The sequence below is a fragment of the Pinus tabuliformis genome, chromosome 3_1, assembly GCF_031772625.1.
Source record: "Pinus tabuliformis cultivar Carrire ecotype Pingquan chromosome 3_1, CPIR1, whole genome shotgun sequence".
Lineage (NCBI taxonomy): Eukaryota > Viridiplantae > Streptophyta > Pinopsida > Pinales > Pinaceae > Pinus > Pinus tabuliformis.
Window position 1 is genome coordinate 929,432,379 of NC_142301.1, and position 14,502 is coordinate 929,446,880.

The 14,502-nt window shown below is 35.5% G+C and overlaps 1 pseudogene; it reads left to right on the plus strand.

The window, feature by feature from the left end:
• Positions 1 to 1,528: 1,528 nt before the first annotated feature.
• Positions 1,529 to 3,127, plus strand: LOC149190797 (putative E3 ubiquitin-protein ligase ARI1 pseudogene; annotated as a pseudogene).
• Positions 3,128 to 14,502: the final 11,375 nt, after the last annotated feature.

Consider the following 14,502-nt stretch of genomic DNA (forward strand, 5'->3'; position numbering starts at 1 on the left):
TAAATATAGTTTATGTGATAGATTGTTTCATCATCTGATTCTTATATTTAGCCTTTTTCTTATAAACTCTTCATGTTTCTCAACAAACCCCTTGCTGGATAAATTATCCCAACAGCTATCTACTAGAATATCTCCATAACTCTCCCTACTGCCTTTGAATGCCTAACATTCTAAAATGGAATTTTTTCCCATTTCCACTTTTAGTAAGAGCAAAAGGTAAATACTCTTTATTCCTACACTTCTTTTGTTTCACAAGGAGTTGATGAGAATTAGTCCTTCATGTTTCAAAAAAGGGAGTTGATGAGAATTAGTCCTTAACTGAGCAATAAGAATTTTAGCTCTCCAATAAATATTGCCCACTATGTACCTTCTTTTGTTGATGATTATAAGTGGGATCAATTTAGTATTTTTTCTTTCTCCCTACCTCCTTATCCCAAGTACCCTTGTGAAACATACATAACAAAAAATTTTATCTCTTTGTTGTTTGTGGGATATGTGTTTAACCAAATATCTCATTTATTAAACCATTTGTTATTTTGCCGCATCCAAATTTAATGAAAATTTATCATTATTCTCTTATCCAACTTGTTTTAATTCACCACAAAAAGATTTCATAAAATAACAAAAACAAGCAAAATTGCTTCAAATCGGATGAAAGCAGCTTGACTACATACAACCTTTGTGCTGTAAACTTTAAACTGCATGGTTAAAAAATAAAAAATACAGAGTCGCATTACCTTTTAGAATTCGAAAACATTTCAAACAAGTTCGGATCTCAAATCGAACATGAACTTCAGCAAATAGTTTTTCCTATGGCTACAGGGTTTCATTGAAATTTGATTATAGGAATTAGCAAACTAAAAAAACCCTGCAACATGTTTTATGTGTTGATCATTTCTGCAGAGACTCAAGTAGTTTCTATTCCAATTTGCAACATGTTTTATGGTTAGGTGGTTTCTGGTTGATTTGTCCAGAGGCTCAAGTCACCCGGCACTATTTCAATTTCCTCGAATCTAATCTTCTTTCTCTACCCGAGGCTAATGCCCTTGCCTCCATCCCTGTGCATTCCAGACTCATCTCCAGCCACGAATTATAGTTTACATTGCATGAATCGAAGGTTAATTCAATCATTAATGTTTATAACAATCACATATTTGTATTTGCATGAATCGAAGGTTAATTCAATCATTAATGTTTATAACAATCACATATTTGTATTTGCATGAATCGAAGGTTAACTCACTAATGTTTATAACAATCACATTCATGTTTATAACAATCACATTCAGTCACATATTTGTATTTGTATTCCGTCACTGTTGTTTATAACAATCACATTCAGTCACATATTTGTATTGTTAATAGAGATTAGGGAGTATAGTACATTTGGGTCTCATCGCATAATTTTCCATATTTTTGTAGCCAACTTGGCGGATTAACGTCTATCTTTTTTTTTTCGGCAGATAGCAAGCGCGTAATCTGATACATATCAAACGCATAATCTGACACATATTAAGAAGGATTTACCATGGCGGAGTGGATGATCAGCAGCGAGGAGCATTTGATAAGCTCCGATGAGGAGAATTTCATGAGCACCGATAAAGAAAATGAAGGATCTGATCAGCACTACCAGGAAGCTTTTCTTCCCTCCATCCATGTCCCTGCAGTACAGATCATCCAACTGATGACAGAAGAATCTTTATTGCGAGCACAGAGAGAGGATTTACGTAAGGTGATGGATATCCTTGCTGTGAAGGAGCAACATGCTCGCACACTCTTAATCCATTATCGCTGGGATTTTGCGAGATTACAAGATGCAATTGCCCACAGAGGAATTGAGTGGTTGTTTTCACAAGCGGGCGTTGCGCTTACACCGGCATCAACAAAATCTCTAGTTACCATCTGTTATAAGTGTGCAGAGAAAGATTTGAAGGAGGGGGACACGGCCACAATGATGGATTGTGGTCACACTTTTTGCAATGTCTGTTGGACGCAGCACTTTCTTACTCAGATAAGCGAGGGACAGAGCAAGCGGATTAAGTGCATGGCTCCCGATTGTAATATCATCTGTGATGAAGACATTATAAGAAAGCTAGTCACTGCAAAAGATCCTGGAGCAGCCCAACGCTTCGATCGCTGCCTATTTCAGTCGTATATTGACGATAATCACAAAGTGAAGTGGTGCGCTAGTGTACCCCATTGCGGAAATGCAGTTCGAGTTGAAGGAGATTTTTACTCTGAGATTCAGTGTACTTGTGGACATCAATTTTGCTTTAATTGTTTGGCTCAACCACACTCTCCTTGCTCCTGTTTGATTTGGAAGCTGTGGGACAAGAAATGTCAGGACGAGTCTGAGACATCAAATTGGATTTTAACTAATACCAAGTCGTGCCCCAACTGTGGGAAGAACGTGCATAAAGATGGTGGCTGCAACTTGGTGAGCTGCGTATGTGGCCAACACATCTGTTGGTTGTGTGGTTGTGGTATTGACAATGCATATGATGCGCATAGTTGTGGTAGCTATAAACAAGATCCGGAGATGGATCTTGGGAAAGCAGAACGTGATTTGAAAAGATACACACATTATTACTCCAGATGGAAAGTACATCAGGATTCATTGAAGCTTGATGCAAAGCAGTGGCAAATATTATGGAAAAAAATTATGCATTTAGAAAGTAAAGAATCCGAATCCGGTGTCAGTGACTATGGTTGGCTAATAGATGCACTGCAAAGGCTTTTCAGGTCAAGTGTCAGTGACTATGGTTGGCTAATAGATGCACTGCAAAGGCTTTTGAGATCAAGACGTGCCCTGTCTTATTCTTATCCTTTTGCATTTCACACCTTTGGAGATGACATACTGAGGGAAACACTGACAGAAACGGAAAAAGCATTGAAACAGAACCTGTTTGAACATTATCAACATCAACTAGAGGCAACGGTAGACAGGCTTTCAAAGATGATTGATGGAGATGAACAATTTCTTATCACCAACCGGGAAAAAATTATTGATCTTAGTGTCCTCACTCAAACATGGTGTGCGAAATTGTTCGAGTTTATACAAAATGATTTGTTGCTGACAACACATTTCATTGCTACCTATAACTCCATGGGTCTCCACATACTCTAAAAAGTATGGTGAATATCAAGAGACAAAATATGGTGTGCGAAATTGTTCGAGTTTATACAAAATGATTTGTTGCTGACAACACATTTCATTGCTACCTATAACTCCATGGGTCTCCACATACTCTAAAAAGTATGGTGAATAACAAGAGACAAAATATGGTGTTATTGGTGTTAAGTTGTATTTCCTATTTTATGGTGTTGTTAGTGTTAAGTTGTATTTCTTATTTTATGGTGTTGTTGGTGTTAAGAGATGAGAAGTTACTCATACCCTGGGAAGGTAATTTTTACCGTGAATGAACAGTTGGTTTCTTTATTTGAATGGGAGTTTATGTGCTTTTAAGGAATGACGACTTATGTGAACCTTCGCTGTGTTAGGTGAGTGAGCGGCTTTTGTGTGTTGTTTGTGAATGGCTTTCTGTTTGTTTTCTTTTATGAGATGTCCTCACACAATGCATTGACATGCATTCTAGATGATATTAGATCACCATTACTGAAATCCATGATGAGATAATGTACCAGTGGTAGATGTGGTAGATCTACATGATGAGATAATGTACTAGTGGTAGGTGTGGTAGATCTACTCAACTGAATAAATCGCCGCCTTAGCTAAGTGTTGATCACTCAAAACTTATATTCCGAGTGTTGATCACTCAAAAAATGAAAAGTGGTTGTGAATATCTTGTACATAGCATTTTTCTTTTTGTTGTTTATCCTTCTATTATAGCCCAATGTGCAAGGTAGGTATGCAACTCACGCTAATCTTGTACACATTAAATATGTATCCATTGTACCCTTATAAGTACCCTCATATAATTGTAGAGTGTTCAATTTGTACCTGTGGTTGTAGGCCTCACCACCAAAGCTCCCAAGGCTCATAGACAACCTCAATCCTCTGTTCTTGAAACATCAAACAATTGTGCTTCATGGTGGTGGGAAAAATTCATGGTGATAGTATCTTCAACTGTAATTCCTTTCTAAAACCAAATTGAGAACATAATAATCTAGAGTTGAATCTAGATTATTACAGAGTAGACAAATAATTTAAGAAAACGATACTTATTGGTTATTCTTTGATGATATTTATTGTACCATGGGGAATGCTATTATTGTAAAAAAAAATTGTTTACTACCATTCTCGAGCCATTGGGCTTATTTTCTATCAAATAAAAATTTGGATTGTACTCTTGCCATCGTGTGTCCTGAAAACATCAAATAATTGAGCTTCGTGGTCATCGGTAAATTTCATGGTGATTGCAAAACCACACATATTTAGAATTTAGAGAAAATTTGGTATGATTTTGTCCAGTTGAACTTGTCATAAAAAAAGGTTAAAATACTTTTTCAATATAAATTTCAAATACCTTGTCCTTATTAATAAGTAACATAGATTTACAGAGGGTGTATAGGGGGAGGCTAAGCAGAAGGCATATTGGTCCTGTAGGATAAAGTAATAGCCTAATAGGAGGTGCCACTTCGTTGTGGATTCCCCCGTCATCATAATCATCATGGCATGGGAGGATATTTTATAGTTGTAGAAATAATTCCAAGGCACCTATGTTGCATCAAACCTTACTACTATCTAACACATATGCATAAGGAAGTTGGGCACATATAGGGTCAAGGAGGGGGGAGGTTGAGCAGAAGGCATATAAGTTTTGCACAATCAAAGGAGTTTTTTGAAGTTTTTTGTATCTTTTCATGTTCAAAATTGTGTGTACTCTTGCCATCCTAATTTCTATCTTAATTTCTATCACTACTGTTCTGATTCAAAGGAATTGTGTGTATCTTTTTCATGTTTAGAATTGTGTGTACTCTTGCCATCCTAATTTCTATCTTAATTTCTATCACTACTGTTCTGATTGGATTCTATGACTTGTATAAAAATGTACATGTTCTCAAGGCTACAACAGCATAGATTTTTGGTCCTCCGTTTGATTGGATAGAAGCCTGGGAGATGGTTTCCCGCCTTCAATATTTACGCACAATGTGTTTTCTACAAAATTTTTAAAATGCATTAGAGTGGTCATTCACTGTCATTCGTTCTACTAAAAAATTGGCATCTTTACTGGCAAGACCCATGGTTGAGCCATTTGTGGAACTTGGATAATATATCTCACCACTATGGGATCTATGTCTTGACAAAGCTAAGGATTGTGTGTATATGATTTGGATTGTCACGTCTTCAACATTTAGTTGTGTTGTATATTTACTTCAGATACTAATCTTGCCATTCTTGATTCTATTCTCCCATTTATGGAGTCTAGGTATATTTCTACTCTATGGAACTGGATATTAGAGTTTATTTTAACCTTTCATGGTGGAATTTGTAGCCAATCTTGATAAGTTGTTGAAATTCTTACTTTGACCAAAATTTATTGGTTGAATCTAAAACTAATTCCCGTAAAGTCAGTTGGTTGATTGTAAATCAAAAGAGTTGATGTCGCTATAGTGACTACAGCCACAATGTTTGGTATTATCAGTTTTGCATAATCAAAGGAATTGTGTGTATATTTTCATGTTCAGAATTGTGTGTACTCTTGCCATCCTAAATTCTATCTTAATTTCTATGACTATTGTTCTTATTGGATTATATGACTTGTATAAAAATGTACTTGTTCTCAGGGCTACAGCAGCACATATTTGTGTTCCTCTATTTGATTAGATAGAAGCATGGGAGATGATGTCCTACCTTAAATATTTAGGCACAAATATTTTTCAACCCGAGCTGACCAACCATCAAAACTTATGCCAATCGTGTACACATTAAATATGTATCCATTGTACCCTTATAAGTACACCCATATAATTATAGATTGTACAATTTGTACAGGTGGTTGTAGGCCTCACCAGCGAAGTTCCCAAGGCTCCAAAGGAAATCAAGTAAAAGGTCTTCTCAGTTATTCTCATTGCCAAAGCAATTGGCATAGGTTTATAGAATATTCTCAGCGGGTGCTAGGGTACATGTCTGATTGTTTTTATCATGGGTAGGTTTGTGAAATTTTCAATTACTGTTTTAACTATGTTTGGAAGAGGGTGATCATAAGGAAGTTTTTGTTATAAATATCTTCATTTTTTTGTTTACAAGTCTAGATAACCACTAAATTACAAACAATTTGAACATGATTGCTACACCTTTTTTTATCAAGGTTGAGTTGGTCCAATTCATCTTTCTAAGTTGTGCACTATTGTCAACTAATCATTGAAATTTTAAGTCTCTTCTTTTCACCATTATCCACTACAGTTTTTTCTGCCTTCCCACACAAGACTGCGACCATGGGTTCTTCACACTAAGCCGGTATTTTCACTTGACATTTTGCACAAAGTTGCACTCAATGGAACCTGATTATTCATTATTTCAAGAGATTGAATTGTAGGAGATACTACAAAGAAGTCATTGTTTTAAGAAATTCATGATCTAGACAGTGTAAAACCTACATTGTCTTACTTATATACTATTGAATATTTACTCATCATTCTCTTCTTGAGAACCCCCAAACCAATTTTTTCCCATGATAACCATTGATGGTTCCAAGTAGTGCACCTTGCCCAATTTGCAACCATTACAAAAACATTTATTCTTAAACTCCTAAATCCTTTGAAGCTTCTTAGTATGGCTCATGATTTTAGATAGCTAGTGGTCAAGTACAGTACTAATTAATCTTACAGGCATGATAGCTTACTAATTTCAAAGGTGTTATTTTCATTGTAGCTTACTAATTTTGGCATTCATTGTTTTTATTTAAAATACATTTGTAATAATATTTGCACTATGGAAAATCTCTAGAATAATACAAAACTCGCTAATGTAGGTAAATACTTTTGTCTCTTTCAGTGTTACCTAGCACATTTTTTCAAAACCATAGACAATCAGTCTTGTAGAAAGAGATTAAAAGATCAATAACATTGTGATTATGTTCTTTGATGATTGGCGATTTCAAGGCAGCATGCTTCTTCTGACAAATTTCTTAATAAATCTCTCTACATAGGTATCCTAAATTACCTTTCTGTTAAAAATGATACTAGAGATCTCAATATGGTTTATGTGCATCGTGATCTAGATGATAAATGAATTTCTTATGTTCTATGTTATATCATTTTAACCTTTCATCGTGGAATTTGTAACCAGTCCTGATAAGTTGTTGAAATGCTTATTTTGACCAAAATTTATTGGTTGAATCTAAAACTAGTGCCCATAAGGTCATTTGGTTGACTGTAAATGAATAGATTTAATGTCACTAGACAATCAATCCTGTTATGGAGAATTTTCATAAAAAGGTATGGGGAAAAGAGTTGTGTAGAAAGAAGAAATATTACATTGAGGAATTCAACCCTACGTGTTATCTACAACAAAAAGAGTTCATTGGAGCTAGCATTTCATGGAGGAAAAAGGTTCTTATTGCTCAATTAAGGTTCTTAAATACTGGCATATTATTCCATAAATTACACATTGTATTCTTTCCACTCCAAGCAATTATCCCCACGTCGCCCACTTGATACCATATTAAGGGACAATTTAAACATTAGTGTGAATCCATTATAGGTCAAGTTGGTTAGCATCATGGCTAGTGCTAATCAATTAACCCATGCATGGGAAACAATTTTTACTCCTCATACTCATCCTCCTCCCATACAAAAGAGCCTGCCTTGTACTGCTCCACCACCTTGCGGAGTGATCAATTCAGCGAATTGGAGCAGCTTGTGTTTTAATGGTGATTTGATTTGCATAGCATGTGAGGGTCACCATTCCGATGTTAAATACCATGCCTAGTTCAGCCTCCCCCCACCCTCCCCCCCCCCCCCCCCCCCCCACAATTTTTTCTAAGAAAATTCTCCACATGGGATCTCTCCCTCTTGCTTCCATTCAAATTATGTAATCACTAATTTCAAACTGATCATGGAATTTGCAATTTTGGGCAACAAGAGGCTCTGTAATGAGACCTTGTGATTGCTAGCATTCTCAGGAATTAGTGGGTCAAGCTAATGGGTTCCCGAGCCCTACAACTTGTTCAATTGGAGAAATTTGATTTTTGGAACCCGTCTTGTGCAAAAAAGGTGGCAATCATAAACCTCAGGGTAGACTTTGCATATTGCATTTCAACTATATTGGGAGTTTCTTTCAGATTTATCTCAAGTGCCTATGCTTGTTTGGTTATGGTCCTTTCATCCTATAGAAGTGAATTACTCTACTCTTTTTGTCTTTTGTTAATTTGAGTCACTCCAGAACCTCCTATGGCCATCTTCTTTGTTCTAAGTTATCAGCCCCTTTACTCTCCACTCTATTGTAAAAGGTAGCATATGTTCCACATCTACAGGTCCCTTATGCTCCCCCTCCATCCTTTGGTTTTGCAACATCTATCACTTCTTCCTTGGATGCCCTTTTCGCAAAACCCCTGTGACATCCACTCCCTATACAACTTGAGACTAGCCCCTCCAGCATCTTGGATCTCGCATGCCGCCCCCCCTCCCCCGCGCGTGACTCTTTCAACACATGGATCATAATGAGAGAATATCTTGCATGGTAATTTCTTCTATGCCAAATTTTTCATATTAAACATTATGAAAATGAAAGTTACTTTGATATTAGTTAGTTTCTCAATATAAGGGAAGAGAATATATTTTTTTCCCTCAAATCCATTCAAAATAGGGATGAACAACATCCAGTAACACCCTACAAATATGTTAGGGAGAATGATCTTAGAAAAGTGGCCTTAGTGTAGCATCAACACTCCAAATATTTTCTTGAGAAGGTGATGGAAGTTAGAGATGTAGTAGTGAGTCATGTTCACAACCTCTTGTATTATTCTTAAAATTACAAATGAAAATAATAAGGGAAAGTGTGTTTTTTCTAGAATGCAATTATTTCTTTGATATTGATGAAAAATTGTTTTGAAGAGGATAGAAACAATATCGGCATTTATCAACCATTTGATTTATATGGTTGTGCTAGTTAGTCCCTAATATCAACCAAAAAGTGCATTCCTTCCCAATCGTTATCTTCCTCTCTTGTAGAATCAACATGAGGGCCAATGTTTAGGTGGCAAATGAAATAAAACGTCATTGTACAACAACACCCATAACAATAGCTGCAACCTAAAAAATATCAGTTAAAATACATTATATATAACATTTATTAGTAATGTTGTTTCATCTTCTAGGGGTGAAGGGAGCAGGGGGTTTATCTTTTGCCCCTGAGAAAATCTAGAACTACAATATGTTTGGGGTATGGGATCAATTTCAAATAACCAAGTAGAAGCATATGCACTACTTGAAGAATTGACGTTAGCAAAATGCCACAAAATCTATTCTTTAATAATCATGGTAGACTCCAAGCTTCTCACTTATCATCTAGTTGTTGGTTTTTTCCTCGTGATAACAGGTTGAAGAATATCTTGAAAAATGATTAAAGTTATCTTACCCCTATTCCTTTCAGAAAAGAATTTCATGTCCTTCGTTTTTGAAATGGTAAACAAATGGGTTAATTTAAATATTGGTGGATTAAAGGAAATTAGGAAAGCCTCTTTATGCCCAATCCCATGACCTTACTCTCATGAACTCGTGTAGGAAAAGGCCCCTTGTCATCTAGGTCCAAAGGTCTCAACAAGCCATTTGAAATGTGGCATCAATCCATCCTTGGATGCATGCAATGGCTTTAATACAAAGTCTCTTGTGTAATTTGACATTTCATCTCCCTGTGTTAATTGATTTTGGCATGAAGTCTTGAACAAAGTAGGTAGCAATGGAGGTGCATTAAATTGGAGAAATCATGCCATGTTCTATCTTTTCCACATAATATATTGATTCTATATATGGTATTTAATTGGTTTTGAAGATTGGTTTATTCAATGGAAGGATGTAATACACTTCCTCTCACTCATATTCCTTCAATCAAGCTCATGTCGGCCCATGCTAGAACTGTATTGGGATGAAAAGGATCTTAATAGTTTTCATATAAGAAAATATCATAATAAATGAATCTAATTGTAAATTAGAATACTATGAATTCAAGGCATGTGACCCCTAGAGCATGCTCTCCCTGTAGCATGGATATTTTAATTTGTGCCAATTTAAATAATGGTATGTGTCAACATGGATTCACTACGTCATGTTGCATGATAATATGGGTGTCCTCTAGGGTTGTTGGATTCATTCCAAATTAATCCTTCTTGTGACAAGCAATTTAGGATCATTTTGTTGGTTGGGAAGGCATGATATTTTTTTTATAGGACAACTAATATTGAAAGTGAATTCCTTCAATTTTTGGATTTGTTGTGATTTGTAGGTTTAGTGTGCTCAGAATTTTATAGGTCAAGAAGTTTCCTCTTGTAGTCTTGAAGATAAAAAAAAATCCTAGTGTTAAGTGTATCCCTATCATTCATTGCATTATAGTTTGAGCTTATCTAGTTAGTACTTTGGTTGCACTTAGCAAGTTTGTATTATATTTAGTCATGTCTTAGTATAATTGTTCAGGGATTTATCATTCCCTTTAGTTGATGTCTCTGATATAGAGTTTGATTTTTTCCTCTCTAGAAAATGTAACACAAGTTGTCTAGGTATGTCTTTATAGTGCATTCTTCATGTTCCTTCTATTGATCCCCATATTTCTTTCTATGTTATAAAAAAGTGGTTTTGGGAATTTGAGGTCCAAGACAATCTTGCATATCAAAGAAGTTGAGTTACCTTGCAGGAATTTGAAAGCTGCAAACCTTTAATCATGCAAATGTCCCAGTAGCTTTGGATCTCAGCAAGATCAATTGCAAAATATGCAAGAATAAATATAGTCTCTTCAATTAGATCATAATTAGTAGTCACCAACATCACCTCTTCTATGGAAATCCTTATCAAGCATTGTTGTTTGATTTAATAAATTAGAATATGAAATCTCTACCTTGTGTCAATTATTGGAATAATTTCAAATTTCTATGGGACAACATCATTCTGAGGCTTCATATACAAGCAATTCAACTCACTATTCTTAGCTCAATGTCCTAGATCTCAACAAACTTTTCCATAATGGAAATGGGCTTTTCCCATTTTGTTAATGGTTCTCCTCATCTACTTAAGTAGTATGGAAGTTAAAATATATAATATTTTGGGAGTTCTTTTTGGAAAACATTTACTTTCTAGTTCCCTAATTCAGTTGTAGTTCGAGGCTAGTATTTTGGGGATATAGATAGGCTAGAAGAAATATTTTTTTTTAAGAATACGTTCAAGACTTATATATCTTTTGATGTATTAGTTGTGCTCCAAATAGAAATTTTCAATTAATACAAATTCTCGTTATGGCTTTATATGTTGTTTCATATTCTACTATAAAAGATAAAATGTTGAAACAACTACATTAGGTATGGAGCTAAATATCACAAATATAGAAGTGGCCCAACTTTTTAAAATTTGTAATCCTTCATTATTGTCTTATGATTAAATAGTAACTATGGGGAATTAGGGGTGGCAGGAAGGGGAGGGATTATATATATTCCTAGAGGAAAAATTGTTGCCAATACTCTTGAGGGATGGGTAGGAAAACCAGCAACCAAGCCAAAATTTATGGTTTTTTATTGGGTCTAACTCTAGCTCATGACATGGGAATTTTCAAACTAATAATCCTGGGGGACTCTATGATTACTATAGAACATCTAATTAATGGCTCTTATCCTAAGAAGAATCTCCTCAAGCTCCTCCTCAAAAGAATAAATTGTGCTTTAGACCTCCTACTCTCAAAGTCTCTCTTCCATATCCTCATAGGCCAAAATTCGGAGACAGGTTGTCCAGACAATATTGCTTGCCTATTAGAAGTGTTTCAAAGGGAAATTAATGGTCTTAAATACTGGCATACTATTCCATAAAATAAACATTCTACTCTTTCCACTCCAATAAATTATCCCCACGTCGCCCCCTTGATATCACATTAAGGGACAATTTAATCATTAGTGTGAATCTATTATAGGACAATTTGGCTAGCATCGTCACTGCTATTGATCAATTGACCCATGCATGGCAAACACTTTTTACTCCCCACACTTATCCTCCTCACATAAAAAAGAGCATGCCTTGTACTGCTCCACCACCTTGCAAAGTGATGAATCCGACGAATTGGAGCATGTTTTGTTTTAACGGTGATTTGATTGGAATCACATGTGAGGGCTACCATTTCGATGTTAAATCCCAGGCCTGGCTCAACACCCACCCCACCCCACCCCACACCCACAATTTTGTCTTAGCAAATTCTCCACAGGGGATTTGTTCCTCTCGCTTCCATTCAAATTATGTGCTCCTTAATTTCAAAGTCATCATGGCATCTGCAAGTTTGGGCATCAAAAGGCTCTGTAATGAGCCCTTGTGATTTCCATCATTCTTAGGCATTAGTGGGTCATGGAAATGGCTACCCCAGCCCGACAACTTGTTCAATTGGAGAAATTCGATTTTCGGAACCTGTCTTGTGCAAAATATTTGGCAGTGATAGAGCTCAAGGTAGTCTTTGCATCTTGGATTTCAACTATATTGGGTGTCTCCTTTAGGTTTATTCGAATTTCCTATGCTTCTTTATTGATGGCCCCTTCTTCCTACAGAAGAGAATTGCTCTGCTCTTTTTGTCTTTTGTTAATTCGGGTTTCTCCAGAACCTCCTATGGCCATATTCGTTGTTCTAGGTTTTCATCTCCTATACTCCACACTCTATTGTAAAAGGTAGTATATTCTCCTCATATACAAATCCCTTTTTGTCCCCCTCCATCAATCTAAAATCCATTTTGATTAATAACCCATGCTTTGGTATTGCACCATCTATCACTTCTTCCTTGGATGTCGTAGTTCCTGTTGATGTCTCATGAAACCCATATGACATCCACTTCTTATTGAACTTGAGACTAGCCTCTCCAACTTCCTAGATCTCCCCGCCCCCCCCCCCCCCCCCCCCCCAACTATATCATGAGTCATGTATACAAGTCTTAGCATTTCACCCACCATTGGAATTTCCAAAACTTGTAATGCATGCAACAAGCATATGGAGGCTCTGTAGACGAATAATTTGGATTAAAAATGGAAAATTCATCAACATATGCATCTTCTCTCTTTCATCATTGAATAAATATACTCTCAAAATAAAACTCTCAAGTGACAATGATGAGTTGGAAACTCTACAAAGACAACAAAGATATCTAAATTCCAATATCCAAGCCTCGAGGAAACATGACATTGTTAGCTCTGCTTCACGCCCACACTATAGCAATCTAAAATTTGACTTAAACAGACCCCTAGAGGAAGTTGTATTCTTTCTTCTCTAATGGGACCTTTCTGCAAATTTTCCCTTTTTTGATAACAATTTTGTAGAATGTATGTATGTTAATCATATATCATAGTATTTTCTTTCGATGGTTTTTTGACCTGTTAGTTAGCTCCTCAGTAAAGGATCCTTGGAAAATGATGCAATGTAATGAATTCCCCATGTATTTGCTGCAACTGGGAGCATATTTAATATAATCACTACTCCTTTATGTTTAAAAAAAACTATGCGTAATTTATTATTTTTTTACTATGAAAGTATGTGTTACCTTCTATAAATTAGGTTATGATCCAAACATGATGAACACTTAGAAAACTCGGTGTAAATGCAAACTTCTTATTTACAACTTGAGGATGCAAAATATTTAATATGTTATACAAAAAAAAATCACTCACGACATCATCAATTGTGTTTATTGGATTCAAATATAGAAATTGGTTAGTAACATTAAGCATATACCCATGAAAATTGAAATGCATGGTGTTTTCAACACATGGATCATAATTAGAGAACATCTTGCATGATAATCTCTTTAATGCCAAATTTTTCATATTAAACATTTTGAAAATGAGAGTTACTTTGATATTAGTTAGTTGCTTAATATAGGTAAAGAGGATATATTTTTGTTCCCTCAAATCCATTCAAAATAGCACTAAACAACATAGAATAACGCCCTACAAATATGTTAGAGAGAATGATCTTAGAAAAGTGACCTTATTGTAGCATCAACACTCCAAATATTTTCTTGAGAAGGTGATGGGGGTTACATAGGTAGTAGTGAGTCATGTTCACATCCTCTTGTATTATTCTTAAAATTACAAATGGAAATAATACGGGAAAGTGTGCTTTTTCTAGAATGAAATTATTTCTTTGATATGGATGAAAAATTGTTTTGAAGAAGATAGAAACAATATCCCAATTTTTCCAAATGTTAATATATGCCTCAATTTTTTTGCAAGAATTCTACAATTTGTCAAGATCCTTGATGGAAAATAAATTGGAAAATTTTGTGAAGGAAGTTACAACTTTAGCATGGGAGGTCAAACCACACAGTGATGATTAAGAATCAACCTATGTACCAAATAATTAAGTGATTAA